The sequence below is a fragment of the Triturus cristatus genome, chromosome 4_1 (genome assembly GCF_964204655.1).
Source record: "Triturus cristatus chromosome 4_1, aTriCri1.1, whole genome shotgun sequence".
Lineage (NCBI taxonomy): Eukaryota > Metazoa > Chordata > Amphibia > Caudata > Salamandridae > Triturus > Triturus cristatus.
In genome coordinates this window covers 25,339,296-25,360,004 of record NC_140585.1, presented here as the reverse complement: position 1 = coordinate 25,360,004, position 20,709 = coordinate 25,339,296, and the positions used below count along the sequence as shown (strand labels likewise).

The following is a 20,709-nucleotide window of genomic DNA, read 5'->3' as shown; positions in this document are numbered from 1 at the left end:
CCCAGGGCTTGCTGCAATGCTTGTGCCACCCTGGAGGTCCCCCAAGTAAAACGAGTCCCCCAGTCCGCGACTGCAGACTGGCAGAGCAGTCATGCAATGCTACCCAAATTTTGCAATTGACAGCATTGGGAAAGCCACTACTTCCCTTGCACATCTGTGTAAGTCACCCCTCTGGCAGGCCTACCAAGTCCTAAGGCAGGGTGCAACATACAACATATGCAGGACATGTAGCTTGCATGCCCTGACAGTAAACATGTGGAAACATAGTTTTTTCTGTCGTAAGGCTTGGTCGCCTAATTGGCGAGTACAGGATTACACGCAGACCCCTCATCAGCACTAACTCCTGAATGGTGCGACCAAAGTGGGCACTCCAAGGTATCAAACAACTTGTTCCATTAACTCCGTCTTGTATCTCAAGTCAAAAGTAAAGCAACTTGTTCCAGCGGGCAGCTTCAGCGAAGCTGGCACTTTGTTGCCCTTAAAACTCCTGTGCCTTCCTTGGCACACATGGGGCCTCTGCCACGGGTCAGCTTTCTGCCCTCTTAGAGAGATGTGCCTACAACTCTTAGGCAACTTAGGTGTTAGCCTCAAAAGGCAGGCTTTAAAAGAGAATCCGCCTTTGGAGGGCAAATGGTCAACACCTGGCAGAGGGGCACTCTATTGTTGAGGCAGACAGGCTGGCACAGGGAGCAGAGAGTGGAACCCGCATGTCATACTTTTTTTCAAGGTGCATGTAGCCCCTTGGCAGCCACACCTCTGGGGTGGGGCTAAGAAGCTCTGAGTGTCGAGAGAGAGGTCTTTCCATATTGGAAGGGAACAGAATGGTGCATCCTGCAATAGCCAGATGGTACGCTTCCCAGGAAGTGGTCATCAGGAGGGAGTGAATCTGGGTAGACCATTGGCTAAAAACCGCTTCCAGCCGAGGGCATTTTCAGAAGATATATAGGGCACCCTTGGCACCTACAACTCAGATCTCAACTGTCCTGGAAAGAGGACCAAAGAAGGACTGCCCTGCTGCACCGAGGTACCAGAAAAGAGAGGCTGCACCATCGAGGACTGCACCTGCTGCATGAGGTACCAGCAAAGAGAGGCTGCACTGACTAAGACGGCACCTGCTGCACCGAGGGACCAGCAAAGAGAGGTTGCACCATGGAGGACTGTAGCTGCTGCACCTGGAGACTAGAGAAGGGAGGGGCTGTGCCTGCTGTGTCCCTCTAAATGAGAAGTCATCACCAGAGCCCAGAAAAACCAGGAGACTCCAAGAGTCAGTCGCCTGGCCTCCTGTTTTCAGCACATGGACACAACAGGACACTGGTGGTGACTGGACTTCGACCAGACTGGAGAGGACCAAGTGGGATGTCAACCCTGCAACCAGGACCCAGCACCATCTTTGTGGATAAAAGAGTTACCGGCAAGAAGACCACCGGTGACTGCGTCATATCCACAGCATCCTTGAACCATCTTCAGCATCCTTCATCCCTTGCATCAAGACCACTCCACTTTGATGGTACCCCTGATTAGCTCCCTTATGGAGTTGGTCGGCCCAAGTACCTCTACCCCACTGCATTGACACTTACCCAAGTTTTCTTTAATTGCATTTCTAAGTGTCAAACTTGTTGAATATGCCAAGGCTTGTTTGCAGTTAGGTGAAAATACTTTCAATTATTATCACTTGTAAAATCAGGAATCTTCCAATGGGTCTTTTTTGTTCAAGAGTCTAAAATATTCTTATAAAAATACAGTCTATTTTTATAAATTGGTGTCGGATTTCTGAAGTGTCGTGTTGATTTCTTCTTCAATTGTTTTGGTGCCGTTGAAGTGCTTTGCACGTGTTCTTCTGTGTAAGTCGTCCTTCTCAGTGTCACAGCTACTCGGGGTTGAGCTGAGGGTTTGGCAAATGAAACCAAAGGGTCCTAAAGGGCTTGGTGAGTGTATTACACGGCGAGGTCGCAAAGACACAGCATTTCAAAAACACCGCATTTACTCAATCTCTGTAGGAAAGTAGGATCTGCTTCTTATGGTAACCCCAATTTTTGCTCGATGTGATGCTGTTTTTGACTAGTCTGACGGGGATCCTGCTAATCAGACCCCAGCCTATCTGCTTTCTCCCTAAACTGTTGTTTTCAGTGCCTAGGTACATACCAGATTGGATACCGGGGTACCCTTTTCAGTCCCTAGTATATGGTACCTGTAGGAGAGTAGGATCTGCTTCACATGGGTACCCCCACTTTTTGCTGGTGTTTCACTGTTTTTCGACCTTAGTCTGGCTGTGACCCTGCTAATCAGGACCCCAGCCTAGCTGCTTCCTCTCTAAAATGGTTTCCATGTACATTAGGTACATTTCTAATTGGATTCTGGAGTGCCTTATAAGCCTCTAGTATATGGTATACTAAGTACCTAGGGCGTAGGTACCTCAGAGGCCTACCAGGGGCTGAAGCATGTATTATGCCACCCCTGGGAAGCACTCCAAAATGATACCACAGGTCTGCTATTGCAGCCTGGGTAAGGTGGTGCCTGCACCCCTTACTGTGGTATAGGCTACCTATATCACTACTATTGCACACACATATAAAACCTATAAGTCACTCGTATGGCAGGCCTTAACAATCCTGAAGGCAGAGTGCTTGGTTCTTATGTGAGAGGGTGCCCCTGCATGAGCAGAGCCCATCTGCAGAATTCGGAGTACCTCCTCTGATGCTGTTTGTGGTGCAGCCTGACCATATATTCTTAAGTGCATTATAACCTCGCGGTAAATGCTAACTTTGGACTGGCTGAAGGGAAACATGTCGTGTTTGGTGTCAAACGCTTTGGAATACTACCCCCTGCCAGTTCTGGCAGCGGGGGTAGCATTCCACCCTTCTAGAGGGAGAGACATGTTCACGCTGGTCTACCTGGTAAAGACTTTCTACAGCCCTGGCATCACAAAATGGATGCCACTGCCACAGACACGGGTGTGGCCTCCTGCTGCTGACCGAAACTCCGGCAGGGGAGGCCTGGACAATAGGTTTCCTGTCCCAGGGAGGTGTACCCACCTCCCCAGACAGGCAGATGTGTATTAGGGCTGGGCGGGAGCACTCTCTGGTGCTTTGAAGTCCTGCACTGGGGGCACACTTGGTGTTCCTGTGCATAGTCCAGATCAAACCGGTTGCAGGGGCTACCTGCCCCTGCTCTGGCGCGAAACTGGACAAAGGAAATGGGTGTATCCACCCCTCTTTCCAAAACCTCCCATAGGTGGGTCCCTAGAGTATGTCCAACCGCCAAACTTTGTATAAGTATGGGAACCCAGTCCTTGCGACTTTAGATTACCCTGGACGAAACTCTGCAAAATATATCCTGGACCTTTGACGTTCTATTTCAACTAGAAGACTGAAGAAATCTCCATTGGGGTCAAGGAGAGACTCCCCTGCTTGGCAGGCACCAAAGAAGCAACTGTCCGGTGTGCAAATCTGAAGCTCCTGCCGGACGCCGAAGTCTCTGCAACCCCAGAGCTAGATTTCCAGACTTCACCGAGGCTACCCTGAAACCACAGCAAAGGCCCGTGGCTATCGTGGGTGACGTGGAACCGTGACCCCTGGACACCGTGATCTTTTGCTGATCCATCATCTTCCTGGTCTTCCTCGAAGTTGTGCTTTGGGCTCCGAGTAGCCCCGGCCTTGAGCACCTCCTGCACCGAAGATCTCTGGCCTCCATTCCACGAGTGACCCGTTGGCCAGTTTCAAGTACGACCGCTCGAGGCTCCTTCGCGATCGCTAGTCCGTTGGCTAGTAGGTCCCCATGAAGCAACTCCTCTTCTGATTGGGTTTTTCTACAGGCTCTAGGCCTTGTGTCCTGGTTGCTCCAGACGTGCCCCGACTTACCCTCGCTGGGTGAGTCCCCCAGACCTTGCTGGTCTGCACTGACGTCCTTTTCATATTTGCCAAGGCTTGTTGTGTCCAATCTGGTCGCCGACATCGCAGCACTCGACAGACTTTGTGGGACAGCTCGAATCCAGCTCCTGGTCGTCGTCGACTCCTGGACCTCGTGGCTGAAGAATCAAGACACCCATCAACTCACCTGAAGCTACCGACATCTGTGGGCATTGGACTATCGTGCCCCTGGTCACTGGTAAGTGACCCAGACTCGGTCCCCTCTGCTTTCAGGTTCCTTCCATCCTTGATCCGGACTTGGATCGATTCGAACACTTCTGCTCTTCAGGGCAGCGGCACTTCTTGAGCAGCTTCTATTGAAAACAGCGCCACGACCCGACACCATTTGACACCTATTCACCCGGCTTAACCGGGGTGAGGTAACTCGAGTGCTCCGGTGCTCCCGTGGGTGTTGGCCCTAGATACCTATAAGTCCAAAAGGGTTCGCTCGTAGACATCCTCTAAGTGTCCTTACACTCTTAATTTCCAACCGCGACTTTCCCCATAGAAGTTAACGGCGATTCACGGCTGTGTTCTCACACTGCACATGTCCCTCGTGGGTCCCCTGTGTCACTGCCTTGGGTGGTTCCTTGTGGTCCAAGCACTTCTACAGGCTCTAGGCCTTGTGTCTAGTTCATTCGTGGTTCCTTTACCACTTTATTGGTATATGGTTTGATACGCCCCTAGGGTCCAAACATGTATTTGTGCTTTTTCTGTTGAATACTGACTTGTAACTTTAGTACTTCGAACTCCAGCCTCATAAAGAGACTAGAGGGGTGTGTTTTATCTTAAATAAATATATTTAAAATATATTCCTGGTGTGGTAGTCTTTTCATTTGATCATTCAAGAGATTATAGACTGGTAAAACAAGCTGATTTACATTCCTTCACGACGTAGCCTGAAGGCTGTTCTCCATAGCTACCACTAGGATAGCTTTCAGTAAAGGTTCTCTTTAACCTATAACCATAAGGGGTTGTTTGGACTGATACAGGGTGCCCACTATAACTAGTGGACAACATATATCAGGCCAACTTCTCACACTACGTCATAAGTTACAGACCTGAACCAGGAGATCCTGCGCCATAAGGTGCAGACCTGCACCAGGCGATCCTATGTTAGAAGGTGCAGACCTGCACCAGGCGATCCTACGTCATAAGGTACAGACCTGAACCAGGAGACCCTACGCCATAAGGTGCAGACCTGCATCAGGTGATCCTACGTCATAAGGTACAGACCTGAATCAGGAGATCCTACGCCATAAGGTGCAGACCTGCAACAGGAGATCCTACGTCATAAGGTGTAGACCTGCACCAGATGATCCTACATCACAAGGTGCAGACCAGCACCAGGAGATCCTATGTCATACGGTGCAGACCTGCACCAGGAGATCCTATCTTATAAGGTGCAGGCCTGCACCAGGAGATCCTGTTATAAGGTGCAGACCTGCACCAGGAGATCCTACGCCATAATGTGAAGACCTGCACCAGGAGATCCTACGTCATATGATGCAGACCAGCACCAGGAGATCCTATGTTATAAGATGCAGACCAGCACCAGGAGATCCTATGTTATAAGGTGCAGACCTGCACCAGGAGATCCAACATCATAGGGTGCAGCCCTGCACCAGGAGATCCTATGTTATAAGGTGCAGACCTGCACCAGGAGATCCTATATCATAAGGTGCAGACCTGCAACAGGAGATCCTACGTCACATGGTGCAGACCTGCACCAGGAGATCCTATGTTATAAGGTGCAGACCTGCACCAAGAGGTACTCTGTTATAAGGTGCAGACCTGCACCAGAAGATCCTATGTTATAAAGTACAGACCTGCACCAGGAGATCCTACTTCATATGGTGCAGAACAGCACCAGGAGATCCTATGTCATGAGGTGCCGCTCTGCAGCAGGAGATCCAACATCATACGGTGCAGACCTGCACCAGGATATCCTATGTTATAAGGTGCAGACCTCCACCAGGAGATCCTCCATCATAAGGTGCAGACCTGCCCCAGGAGATCCTACATCATAAGGTGCAGACCTGCACCAGGAGATCCTATGTTAGAAGGTGCAGACCTGCACCAGGCGATCCTATGTTATAAGGTGCAGACCTGCACCAGGAGATCCTATGTTATAAGGTGGAGACCTGCATGAAGAGATCCTACATCATGAGGTGCAGACCTACATCAGGTGATCCTACATCATGAGGTGCAGACCTGTAATAGGAGACCCTACGTCATAAGGTGCAGACCGGCACCAGGAGATTCTACGTCATAAGGTGCAGAACTGCACCAGGAGATCCTACGTCATAAGGTGCAGACCTGCACCAGGAGATCCTACGTCATAAGGTGCAGACCTGCACCAGGAGATCCTATGTTATAAGGTGCAGACCTGCACCAGGAGATCCTACGTCATAAGGTGCAGAACTGCACCAGGAGATCCTACGTCATAAGGTGCAGACCGGCACCAGGAGATTCTACGTCATAAGGTGCAGACCTGCACCAGGAGATCCTACGCCATAAGGTGCAGACCGGCACCAGGAGATTCTACGTCATAAGGTGCAGACCTGCACCATGAGATCCTATGTTATAAGGTGCAGAACTGCACCAGGAGATCCCACATCTTAAGGTGCAGAAATTCACCAGGAGATTCTATGTCATAAGGTACAGACCTGAACCAGGAGATCCTACGTCATAAGGTACAGACCTGAACCAAGAGATCCTACGTCATAAGGTGTAGACCTGCACCAGGAGATCCTACGTCAAGAGGTGCAGACCAGCACCAGGATATCCTATGTCATAAGGTGCAGACCTGCACCAAGCGATCCTATCTTATAATGTGCAGGCCTGAAACCAGGAGATCTTACACTATAGGATGTGTGCTGTGAATGTTGTCAATCAATCACATTCATCGGCGACATACGAAGGACATGGAGCCACTGGACATGCTCTGTGCCCATCTTATTAGTAATAACCTCTGAATGAGAGATTTTAAGGAGGTTCCTCCAAACATGGACCAGGCACATGCACTGTTGAACCTATACTGGGGCCCGGAATCATGGTTAGCACCTGCCAGATCCCAGGACCAGACGCTTGCACGCTTAGTACCGGCCTTCATTAGCAGTCATGACTCAGGGTTTGGCCAGGGCAGCAGCGGGCATTGTGATGACCGCTGTCCCAAGCACAGGCAGCCATGCTCCAGGCCTGCCCAGGGCACCTGCAGGGCTGGCACCTTCTGTGGGGGAATGTTGTGCAAGAGCATGAGGTGACAGTTGCATGCAAGCAGGCAGAGTGCCAGGACCACACCTCCTGGGCACAGGTGGTGCAATGCCACTCTCTCGGTCTCACGCTCGAGTCGCTACCCTGGTCTGACCTCAGCCTTGGCACGGCTCCCTTGGGCGCAGCTTCGGCTACTTGGCAATTACAGGATATTTGTGGCAGGAGGAGGGGGCAGGGGAGGCAGGCGGAGGTACCTGAAGCAAGGTCAGGCAGGTAAGACAAGCTGACAAGACAGATTTCTAGAGATTAACCAGTGCAGTGGGAAACACAAAGGATTGGCACGCACTTAGAAAGAGTGAACATGCGCCTGGAAGAAGGTAGGGCTGGGGGAGGGTCCATACTCAAATGTACCCTCGAGCAGAGGTGACTTGGACAAAGGGGCCACCAACAGTGCCAGACTGGAAATCAAAATCTGCCCTGGCGAAGAGTTCAATCCAGCCCATAGTGCAAGAGGTTATGTGGACAATGTGGCCAGGGCTCATGGTTGGGTCATGGCAGCCCATCCTGCTCTGAGAGCACCAATGGGGTTGGGGGAGCAGAGGAGATTTACCCCCATTAATCTTTGAATGGGCAGGGGCAGGTTAGACAGATATTACTGTTTTCATTTTCTAAGGCACGCAAACGCAATCCGTGCAGTGCACTGTGCCAGAGTCTATGCAGGTCACAAGTGCCTCGAGGCACTCAGAGGCGCTGTGCTCTCCCCTGCCGAGACCCCCCATTGCTGGCACACTGAAGTGACTATTGGAGAAATGGAAGCTCGTGAGAATGTCATGTTCAGGGATGTACTTTGCAGACAGCCGCAGTCCCAGTGTCAAAACGAACTGCAAAAAATCCAGTGAACTTTCACATTTCTATGTTTAAAGCTAGAGGGACCACCTGGCATGGAAGCCAATACGGGAGAGAGCTGTTAACATTCAGGAAAAGGGTCAACATTTGGGACAAAAAACTCAACTTTACAGACACATCCGAGGAGTGGCCACACACCACTAATTTATCAAACACTGGTTTACAACTTCTTCCATGGCATTGTTTATTCACTGTGCTCTGTATGAGGTCGCCTCTTGGGATGCTACATTCAGATAGTGAATTGCATCATTGTTCAATAGTAAATTGATGCCCTTGAGCACAGTGTCAAAGGTCAGAGGGTATCACCCATACCCAATGTTTCTTGGAGAGAAAACAACAGCTACATTTTGATGATGTTTCTAAACATTTAAAACCCCATGCAAACAGTTTGGAGGCATTAAGGTAAGTGACCTTTTCACCTTTTACTAGTTTAGACAAGTTGAACAAACATATCTGGCTCACCTCGCCATGTCAAGCCTGACCATGAAGGAGGCAGAGCAGATGGTGTGGGCAACAATTCCACAACTAGTGCCAATAATTGAGGTACCCACAACTTGTCTGTAGTCTCACAGAGCCACGAAGGCTTAACTGCTGCATTAGAGCGTGCATCAGGGACTCTATGTACCTCGGAACTGGGAGCCCGAACCCCCAGAGAGAGAATGGAAAAGCAGGATTAAAACCAGTGTCAGGCGGGAGATTCACAGCAACGGAGTCAAAGGATCATTGTGTAGAAGCGAACAAACTAGGAGGAGAACAACAAGGTGGGACATGAGTGTGAAAAGGGCCCGGAGAATCGTCTCAGCAGAGAGGCCAGAAACAAAAGAGGCCCTGTCAAGTGGTTGAATAAGCAGCTCCCCCAAACCCGAGTAAACTCTGCTCATGCAGTGGTCTGTTGGTCATGCTTGTGTAGAATGGGAAGGAGACAGGCCTCTTGGAAGGGTGGGCCATGGGCAATTGCCCACTCTGGCCATGACTTTAAATGGCTCTGCGGTGGGCCCACTGCGGGGCCAGTGACCTGACTCATCCCCAAGTGCCAAAAACAGGCAAAAGCTTCAAAATATTTGGTGTGCAAATTACAGTAAAATGTTAGCACACGATAAAGACTTCAAAATGTAGAAAATGTTTCTTTAACATATGGAAATGTTTCAATTTAGTGCATTAGATCACAACATTGCGTTGACATTTGAAGTGAAAGTTTCTAAAAATAAAAATTCAAAACATTGATAAACTCACTGATCAAGAAACACCAGGAGTGAACGAAGTGAACCCATTGTCTGGTGCCCTTTTCATCATGGCCAACATTATTTTCATGGATGGTGGAACATTACAGGCTATTAAATCATATATAAATAAGGTTTTTGTATAAGATCCTGTTAGAACTGGAAATCTCTGGTTGGCACAGGTAGGTACTTGTGTCAAGCAGGGATCCTTTATTCTAGTCAGGGTAAGGGGGTACACTCTAACAATAACCCCTGCTCACCCTCTAGGTAGCTTGGCGCGAGCAGACAAGGCGTTATCTCAGGCGCAATGGTTGAGCATTTGTGAACACACACACAGTAAGTCAGCGACAACCCCACAAATGGACTCCACACTGGGATATATGCAAAAATAGGATTTTATATAGAGATATAGGATTAGCACAAGACCAGATAGCTGTTAAAGGGCCCACAATACTTGGTAGCAAAAGAGTTCTTCACTTTAGCGTAATGTTACGGTTCCGTGCGCGTCATTCCCTTCAGTCTGTTTCAGACGCGTTAAACAGGGGCTCGTGGAACGGGTCATGCATGCACTGTAGGCGCTCCAGGCAGGAGCGTACACCCTACGGTGTGATCTGGCACAGTACCTTTATCTTGGGGAAGTTCGTCACGAAGGTTGCACAGGCATCAGGCGCGGTGTCCGGTGCGGTGTCTTCCTGGGCGTTGCGTACTACAGTACTTTGGACCTTGGGTGTGCAGGCAGGGGACGGTGCGTAGGCACGGCACTTCACAGCTCGTCGCAGCGTTCGCGCCGTACCGTGAGATCGGTAATCTTGGTTCGAAGTGCTGGATACAACAACAGTACGCTCCGCACAGGGGAGACGTACACGACCACCACTCGCGCCGCAGCTTTCCCAAAAGCAGGGGAAAGGAGCGTACGCTGGCAGTACAGTTCGTAGGGGGGTAAACGCAAGTACGGATCACAGTCCTTCCGTTACTGTGCGAGCTACGGCTCGTAGGGGCCAGATAGCCGCGTTGCTCAGGCCGGATGGAAACCTTCCTTTGCGGTGCAAGCTACGGCTCGTAGAGGGGCCTCAGTCACTTTGTTCGGGCCGGACAGCGGGTACAAGCTTCAGGGGGGTACGCTTCGATCGGGAAGCGCACACAGCAGTTCTCTTCAACAGTACAGGAAAACGGTCCGTTTTCCAGCGCTCTCTCACGGCGGTGAAGTCCACTGGTCCTGGGACTTCGTTCAGGGGGCAAGCTCTTTCCCAAGCCCTTGGAGATCTTTAGCACAAGTCAAATAAAAGTTCCTTTGGTCGTTTCCTCTTCTTCAGCAGCAAGGCAACCACTGCAGGCCAATCCCCCAGGTCAGGGACAGTACTCCTCCATGCAGCTTTCCCGGTTCCTCCTTGTCGGACAGAGGTTTCTTCTTGGCAGGACAGGATCTAGTTTCTTAGGAGCAGGGCTCCTACATTTATACCACAAATCTTTTGTTCTCTCAGGCCAGGTGGCGCCTTGCCTAGTTCAGTCCAGTTCTTGAGCACTTTGTTGATGTGATGCAGGCTTCTTCTTTCAGGGTGCAGGGCAGAGCCATCAGACGCTCCACAGGGGGCTGAGCCAGCATTGTGGTGGCAGAGCACAGTCCTATTCAGAGTCCAGGTGTACTCCTCCCACCCAGGTCAATCTTTCTATTCACCACCAGGCTACCTAGCCCTGCCCCTCTGGGTTTCCCCAGCCCTGTCACTCACACAAGCCAGACAGCAGATACACATCAAGCAGAGGCGGGCTGAAATGGTTAGGCAAGCAAATGCCAATTTTCTAAAAGTGTCATTTGCAAACGCAGAATATTAAAATAAACCTTGCTAAAAGATGTACCTTATTATTCTGAGTTTAGGCACTAAACTCGATTTTCTACCACGTTCCCTGGGTCTGTTAGGATCATAGGATGTAACAATTTTAACAGCCCATTCTGGCCTATGAGAACAAGGTAGCCTTACAATAGTGAAAAACGAAAATGGCGTAAGTCACTATTAGGACATGCCACACACATCAGGGCTTGTCCTACCTTATGCTACAATGCATCCTGCCCTTGGGCCTACCATAGGGGTGACTAATATGAAGTTAAGGGAAGGTTTAGGGACTGGCAAGTGTGTGCACATTTGCCAGTCAGCATGTCAGTACCAGACTGCACGCAGGTTATGCAATGGCAGACCTAGACACATTTTACCAGGCCGCTTCTGTGTGTGGCACAACCAGTGCTGCAAGCCCACCAGCGGTATTTGTATTTACACGCCCTGGCACTCCTGGTGCACTTTACTGGGGCCTGATAGTAAACCAAATAGGCCAATCATGGAATCCAACCAACATATACATTTTACCTAGGGAGCACTTGCACTGTGGCACTGGTTGGCAGTGGCACAGTGCTCTGAGCGGCCAACACCATAAAAACACATGAGGCACAGCGACAAAAAGTGGAAGGGAGACTCACGCCAAGGTGCCAGGTCTAACAGATCCCCTTGAACTAAATTACTCAAAGTGCTCTCAAATGTCACTAGCTTGTGAATTGAACACATGAGGTAACTTGATTTTACTTAAATCACACAGCTTAGTCATGCAGAGAAGTCGTGGCTTGAATCCAGGTTTCCTGGTCATACACGGTGCAATTAAGCCACTGACCAGATTTGTTTCTTTTTCTGAATCCCCTGTAACACCAGAAGACCATGTTTTTGTACAATTCTGTCAGATGAATAGTGCACCGTGTTAGATAATTACAGATCGCAGGTAAATTTTACACAATATATAAAACAAGACACTTAGGGCCCGATTACGAGTTTCAGCAGTGCGGGGGCGTGTGGTACTTCCCCGCCGTGCCCTCGCTCCACTGAGACTCACCACCGCCCACCCACCAGATTATAAATTATTTGTAGTCTGACTAGCGGGCGGCGTGGCATTCCCTGGGTGGTTCCTCGTTCAAAGGCCACGGAGCCTTTGTAAAAAGGCACCACAATGGGAACTCCTCACAAGGTTCTTGCATGGCATGGACTGAAAAGTCCATGCCGTCCAGGAACTTTTGCGTATGCACAATGGGGGCACATGTTATGCCCTCCTGTGTGCATGCATAAACGGAGGAGGCACAGGCGCTCCTGTAGGGCCCCCTTTGTTTCCTCTCCGCCAGGGTTGACTTGGAGGAGGAAATGCCAAGTCACCGGCAGTGGAGAGGAAACTCGTAATATGCGTGGCAGGACCGTTGCTGTCCCGCCAAGCATATTGCAGCCTGCTGACTGCCGCGCCACCTCCAGGGAACGGCAGTTCTATGGCTGTGTCAGTGGTCCCAGGGTAGTCTGAGTGCCCAACTCGTAATGGGGAGGTCGGATCGCCGGTGCAGCGGTGGCTGGACCACCACCCACCAGCCCACGCGGGTCTGGCAGTGCTCAGACCACCAGACTCGTAATCAGGCCCATAGTGAAGGTGAGGATCTGCAGGAACTCATCGGCTAACATCACTGGCCGTCTCAGACTTTACATAGCTCGTCAATGCAGCCGTCGAAGTGCATTAAAATCGTATGAATGCAGCAGTCGAAGTGCATTAAAATCGTATGGATGCAGCAGTCAAAGTGCATTAAAATCGTCTGAATGCTGTGGTCCTGAGCGCAATGGGTACGAGGTCAGTGAGCGTGGACACAGAATCGAATGCGTGGCCGGAAGGAACAAAATATTCTGAAACTATTCTGTTGATCTTTCACTATCAGATAAATAACACGCACCTTGAATGAGAAATGAATGCAAGTTACACTCATCAGTGGGAAATGCACTATTTTATGTCATGAAACCTCCGTTGGTTAATTGATTACTGCAGACTTATGTGTGTGTAACAGAGGCGCAGAGAACTGAATCATGTTTGGTCCAGAAGTAAAAGTGCCTTGTGTATTTTGAGTGCAAGGTGGTCACTGCCTGTCACAGAAAGCCCTGGGAATGAGTAAGTTATTGTTTCAAACCTGCATTATGCAATTACAACAGGCTGCCACACACTGTGAAATTAAAAAGACAGCAAGCATTGGCAAAGCCAATAGGTTATTCATATGCAAATCCTATTGACTTCGTCAATGTTTTTCTACATATTGGAGAGCAGTTGAGCTTCTGAGGAACATGATTTAATGTAAAAAAAAAACCGCTATGACATGGAAGATACTGGCTGTGTCATAGCGCTTTACTTTTTATGTTAAGCCATGTTGCCCAGCAGCTCAACTGCTGCGCAGCATGTAAAAAAAATAAAATGAACGAAGCCTTTGCGAATGCATGTTATAGTTACAAAGAGGGCAAATGTAACTGTTACTTTGCTCACAGAATTCAGGTTTGATTCTTAACACTCGCCTTTTTATTACTCCTTGATTGTAGACACCACAATTTGTGAATATAAAATACATATTCTTTTGTTTCTTTGCAGACAAAAAGCATTTATGTTTGCAAGCACATTTTCACATGCACAAAAGCACCACATGCAACTGTTATTCACAAATCAATTGAACAGGAAACATTTCTCTACTTCATATCAATTAGGCCTGGGCAGAGTTCACGGAATTCTACCAAGCGGACCTCCTCAAAGTGACCAAAAAACTCTGCCACGCTACGCAGAGTTCCAGAAGCGGTGGAGCGTGTTACGTCACCCCGTTCGTGATGATTTTTAGTGCCCGGTGCTTGTCGCGCTGGAAAATCAGAGTGAACGGGACCATACGCAGCCCAAGAGGGTGCTGCTTCTCTCTGCCTCTCAAGTAGATTTTCTACTCGAGCGCCAACTTCCTCAATGCGAAATGAAGGTTTCTCAACACGAGAAGTAGCAGCCATCTGTGACTGCTCGTGTTCAGAAATCTCTCCAAGATGTGGACTGGAGTAAGATTTTCCTCGCTCGCCAACTTACTGTTAGCGAGTGCGATCGAGGAAAGCAGAGCTTTTCGTAACTCCGCGCGCTACGTGGAGCGCGGAGTGGGAACAACTCTGCATACTCCGCAAGCATAGTAGAATCTCACTCCCAGGCCTAGTACAAATGCATTTACTGTGAGACTTCTAGTGGAAAGAAACAAGGGCTGTTAAGATTGTGTTAAAGACTGCCTGCTTCTTTCCTGTGAAGAAATCTTATAATTTGCGTCAACAGTTTCTGAAGTCTGGACAATGAATGAGACATCAACAGTGTAAAGTGCCCAAGATTATGTTACAGCGATGTGTAAGGAAATGAGAGAAGGAGGAGAGGGTGAGTGTAAGGAAGAGAGAGAGAGGAGGAGGAGAGGACGAGTGTTAGGAAGAGAGCAAGGGAGAGAAGTGGAGAAGGTGAGTGTATGGAAGAAAGTGAGGGAGAGAGGGATAGAGAGAGAGAGGAGGAGGAGGAAAGGCTGAGTGTAAGGGGAGAGTGAGATAGAGGAGAGGATGAGTGTAAAGAAGAGAGCAAGGGGGAGAGAGGAGAAGAAGGAAGAGAAGGAGAGGATGATTGTACAGAAGACCGCAAGGATGAGAGCATTGAAGACAGTGAGGGAGAGAGGTGGAGATGATAGTAAGGAAGAGAGCAAGGGAGAGAGACAGAGAGAGGAGTAGGAGGAGGGGGAAGGATGAGTGTAAGGAAGAGAGTGAGAGAGAGGAGTAGAGGGTGAGTTTAAGGAAGATATCGAGGGGGAGAGAGAGGAGGAGGACAAGGCAGGTGATACAAAAGAAAGTGGAGGAGAAGAGTGTAAATGTAAGGAAGAGAGTGAAGGAGAAAGAGAGAGATGGAGAGGGTGAGCTTAAGGAAGAAAGTGAGGGAAAGAGAGAGAGGATAAGGAGAGGGTGAGTATAAGGAAGCGAGCGACAGAGAGATGGAGAGGGTGAGTGTAAGAAAGAGGGAGAGAGAGAGGGAGGAGGGGAGATTGAGTGTAAGGAAGAGAGTAAGAGAGAGAGAGAGAGAGAAGGAGGCGAGGATGAGTGTAAGGAAAAGAACGAGGGAGAGAAAGAAAGAGAGGAGAAGGAGAGGGTGAATGTAAGGAAGAGAGCGAGAGAGAGGGAGGAGGAGAGGGTGAGTGTAAAGAAGAGAGCAAAGGAGACAGTGAGAGAGGAGGAGTAGAGGGTGGAAGTAAAGTAGAGAGAAGAGGATAAAAGCAATGGAAGGGGAGGGGAGAGGAGAAGATGAGGGCGGGCAGAGAGGCGGAGGTGAAAGTATGATGGAGAGAAAAAGGGGCAAAACCAAGCGAGAGAGAGTGGGAGATAGTGTAAGCATGAGAGATAGAGGAGAGAGTGTAAGCACGAGAGAGAGGAGAGGGTGGAAGCATGAGAGAGAGGAGAGGAGGGAGTGTAAGACGAAAGAGAGGAGAGGGTGGCAGCACGAGAGAGAGGAGAGGGTAATAGCAAGAGAGAGAGGAGAGGGTAATAGCAAGAGAGAGAGGTAAGGGTTGAATCACGAGAGAGAGGAAAGGGTGAAATCAAGAGAGAGAGAGGAGAGGGGGAATGTAAGGACGACAGCAAAGGCGAGGGGGCAAGCAAAGTGAGGCAAGAGGGTGAATGATTGGGAGAAAGAAAGGGGATGAACGCAGAACAAAAAGAACTCTGAGGGAAGAAAGAGGCCGGGACGAGCAAGGACACACAGAAGGGTGAGAAGAGGAGGGATACAACACTGATGAGGAAGAAGGGAGAGGTGGGGGTATAGGCCTTGGCTTGTCTCTGAGCTGAAAGAGGAGATGAGAGAGGCACGGGGTGAAGGTCTGGGCCTGTCTCTGAGATAGAAAAGAGGTGGAGAGAGGCACAGGGGAGACCTGGGGCTGTCTCTGGGTTGGAAGAGGGGATGAGAGAGGCACGGGGAGGGGGAGTGAAGTCCTGGGGCTGTCTCTGGGCTGGAAGAGGGGATGACACAGGCACGGGGAGGGGGAGTGAAGTCCTGGGGCTGTCGCTGAGCTGGAAGAGGAGGTGAGAGAGGCACGGGGTGAAGGTCTGGGCCTGTCTCTGCGATAGAAAAGAGGTGGAGAGAGGCACAGGGGAGACCTGGGGCTGTCTCTGGGTTGGAAGAGGGGATGACACAGGCACGGGGAGGGGGAGTGAAGTCCTGGGGCTGTCGCTGAGCTGGAAGAGGAGGTGAGAGAGGCACGGGGTGAAGGTCTGGGCCTGTCTCTGCGATAGAAAAGAGGTGGAGAGAGGCACAGGGGAGACCTGGGGCTGTCTCTGGGTTGGAAGAGGGGATGAGAGAGGCACGGGGGAGGCGGGGGTTCTTACTTGTCCAAAGAGGTCCCGTAGCTCCTGCTGAATGCTGGCCTGGCACTGCAGGGTGGGACCGACAGCTTCTTATATAGCCAGGTCATGTGATGTGATTTCATTCATCCACGCCCTGACTGACTGCCAAATCATTAAAGCAAGAGAGGACGTTTCCCAGTGCTTAGGGGCTTGTCAGCCTGGCTCAATACCAAACACACAAAAAATGAAATAAGGATCAATTAACACTTAAAAGACAACATAAACAATCACCAAACACATAAAAGGTGACATGAGGAATCACCAAACAGGTAACCAATGACATGAGGAATCACTAAACACGTAAAAGGTGACATGTGGAATCACCTAACATGTGAAAGGTGACATAAGGAATCACCTAGCATGTAAAAGATGACATGATCATTGACCAAACACATAAACGGTAACATGAGGAATCACATAACATATAAAAGGTGTTAGACCTGGCACCTTGGCGTGAGTCTCCCTTCCACTTTTTGTCGCTGTTCCTCATGTGTTTTTATGGTGTTGGCCGCTCAGCACACTGTGCCACTGCCAACCAGTGCCACAGTGCAAGTGCTCCCTATGTAAAATGTATATGTTGGTTGGATTCCATGATTGGCTTATTTGGTTTACTGTCAGACCCCAGTAAAGTGCACCAGGAATGCCAGGGCTTGTAAATGCAAATGCCGCTGGTGGGCTTGCAGCACTGGTTGTGCCACCCACAGAAGCGGCCTGGTAAAATGTGTCTAGGTCTGCCATTGCAGAACCTGCGTGCAGTCTGGTACTTCAAATGGAATGTGGATCCTCGCACTCCTTATGATCAGGTAATCTGGATTGGATTGATTTAGGGTGCCTGGTAAGTGCCTCCCTCCTGGGCTAGAGGGTGAAGTATATACAGAAAATAAATGTGTTGTTTCCCGTAAGAGTAACGTCTCTTACTCAGCACTCCGATATTTATTGAATTTTATAGATGATATTTTCATACTTTGGAGTGGCTCAGAATCAGCATTAATGACAGCTATTGAAGATCTCAATCAAGTTGATGATAGAATTGGCTTTACATTCAACATCAATAAAAGGGAAATTCCATTCTTGGATGTACTTGTTATCAACAATGACGGAAAACTCGACACTAGAGTATTTACCAAACCAACCGACAAAAACAACTTCCTACACTTTTCAAGTTTTCATCAACCCTCATTAAACAACATCTACCTTTCTCGCAACTACTACGTATTAAAATAATTTCTTCAAACCAGGATTACTACAAAGAATCGAAAACCATCACCATTCACAAATTCAAACAGATAGGATATCCCGAAACCACACTTAATGATGCCCAGGAAAGAGTCCGGAAACTTGAAAGAGCACAGTTGTTAATTCCACAATCCAAAGTCGAGGAACAAAGACAAGTGTTCAATCCCAAATTTTCAACACGAAGCTACAACATTAAGAAAATTATTCTCAAACACTGGCCATTATTAGCACACGAAGAAGATTTCAAAGGAATTTTTTCCAACAGCCCGAGATTTGCATACAAACGTACTCGCAACTTCAAGGAACTCCTACAATCAAAAGATGACGTTTCCAGAGTACAATACCGTGGCACCCTGCCCTGTTACAACTGTAGTAACTGTAACGCCATAATCAAGGGTAATGAAATACTACACCCCACCAAAGGAACAGCTATAAAATTACGAGTAACAGGTACATGTGACAGTAACAACGTCATATACATGTTGAAATGCCAATGCGGTCAAGCATATGTTGGAAAAACCCAGAGAAAAATAAAGACAAGAATTATAGAACACAAAAGCAACATTAGACTCAAGAACACTAAATCCACCGTAGCCACGCACTTCAATTTACAGCACCACAACCCAAGTCAACAGCGTTTCTGTATACTGGAGCAGGTACCCATTCTTCCTGGAAGAGATAATCCCCAACATCTCTTACGCAGAGAGACATTTTGGATTACCCATCTCAATACCCTCCAGCCAAAAGGTCTGAATGAACGGCTAGACCTTAATTGTTTTTTGTGAAATACTGTTCCTTTCACACATCACACCAACAGATGCATATATGTATATGGACTTTGATCTTTATCCTTTTCTATGTATTGAGCTGAATTAACCATTACATTGATCACTTTCTCTTACCTCAATAGACCACCCTGCATATTGCTTTTTTCTGATTCCAAAGAGTTTGGGTTATTTATTATTTTTTCTTGCACCCCTTTCGCATTTTTTCACCGAATTTCCGGTATTTAACTTTATTGACACCGCTGAAAGTGCACACATACGTTGACGTTTACATAATCGCTTTCACACTCAGGTTCAATTCAGTACACTAACTATCACATTCTTGTGATAATACCAGAGGTTGCTATCTTTTTCAAACAGCAACTAATCACAATTAAAAATTCTATGATAACTTCGTCTATGAAAGTTCAGCCGACTTTATAGCATGGTAGTCTTTCTTTAATTTCTATGATCACGTGATCAAATCACCGTCATATCCTTAACACACAGGATCTAAACATTTTCGAAGGAGCTCGGGAAGTCTGATAGAGGAATCCGATCGAAACCTCACATCGCGGTAAGCTCACACATACGGGTGATGTCTACATTATTATTGTGTTACATACCCAGTGATTAATTTTCACATATGGTATAATGTTTACACGAAACTATTTCATGTTTTTCAGAAAGCTTATTTTTATCGCTCCGTCACCTTGTGGTTCTTCTCGCCATGCATCCAAGATTCCCAAGAACCTAAACAGAAAGGTTAGAATCAAACCTTGTATATCGCTCGCACCACAGCGTTAAATTCTCTTTTCTTCACGATTATTGAGCATGCACTTCATTGTTACCATTCACGACCCTCCGGTAACTGCGATATTTTTTTCTTTCCAAACTGCCGTATTTTGCTCACGTTAACAATTTTCACACGATAAGTGTGCTTGTGCGTTTATTTTTTACGAATAACCTCGTTCACAATACCAGCTCATAACTAAATCTTTCACGTGGTCCGGCACCCTTTCCTTTTTTACCCGACACACCAACTCACAGCTCTGTTATAACCATCACTGTTAGCATGAGAACAGCGAAATTGATTGTTTGTTATTTGTGTTATACCTTGCTATATGATATTCGTTTAATGTTTTCAGAATACAAGTCCCCTGATGAAGGGTTCACCCGAAATGCATTGGGCAGAAATGTGATGAATAATGAAACCTATTGATTGAAATCTATGAGTAAAATAGAATGAACATCATATGAACTTTATAAGGATTCTTGAAATAAAAGACGCTTCAAAACTACAATTCTACAATCTTTGTACAATCATTTAAAAATTCAATAAATATCGGAGTGCTGAGTAAGAGACATTACTCCTACGGGAAACAACGCATTTATTTTCTGCAGTCTGGTACTGACATGCTGACTTGCAAGTGCACACACTTGCCTGTCCCTAAAACCTTCCCTTAACTTCATGTTAGTCACCCCTATGGTAGGCCCAAGGGCAGGGTGCGTTGTAGGCATAAGGTAGGACAAGCCCTGATGTATGTGGCATGTCCTAATAGTGAATTACAACCATTTTCGTTTTTCACCCTGTTCTCATAGGCCAGAATGGGCTGTTAAGATTATTACATCCTAGGGTCCTAACATGCCCAGGGAACATGGTAGAAGATCGAGTTTAGTATGCCTGAACTCAGAATAATAAGGTACATCTTTTCGTAAGGTTTATTTTGATATTCTGCGTTTGCAAATGCCACTTTTAGAAAGTTGGCTTTTGCTTGCCTAACCATTTCAGCCCGCCTCTGCGTGATGTGTATCTGCTGTCTGGCTTGTGTGAGTGACAGGGCTGGGGAAACCCAGATGGGCAGGGCTAGGTAGCCTGGTGGTGAATAGAAAGATTGACAGGTAGATGGGGGGAGGAGTACACCTGGACTCTGAATAGGACTGTGCACTGCCACCACAATGCCGGCTCCGCCCCCTGTGGAGTGTCTGATGACTCTGCCCTGCACTCTGAAAGAAGAAGCCTGCATCGCGTCAACAAAGTGCTCCAGAACTGGACTGAACTATGCAAGGGCCCCCCTGGCCTGGGAGAACAAAATAAATGTAGTATAAATGTAGGAGCCCTGCTCCTAAGAAATCAGATCCGCTTGGAACCAAGAAGAATCTCTGCCTGAGGAGGAAGCGCCAGGAAAGCTGTAAGGAGTAAGACTGTCCTTATCCCGGGGGACTGGCCTGCAGTGGTGTC

At 48.1% G+C, this 20,709-nt stretch overlaps 1 protein-coding gene across 1 annotated transcript in view; it reads right to left on the bottom strand.

Annotated features, from left to right (window-relative positions):
* LOC146839356 (glutathione S-transferase P-like) overlaps positions 1–16,479 on the bottom strand; it is a 265,840-nt gene extending 249,361 nt beyond the window's left edge. Inside the window, exon 1 of the mRNA XM_085651353.1 lies at positions 16,450–16,479. The gene's annotated coding sequence lies outside the window, so the exon portion shown is untranslated. The remainder of the gene's footprint in view (positions 1–16,449) is intronic.
* Positions 16,480–20,709: the final 4,230 nt, after the last annotated feature.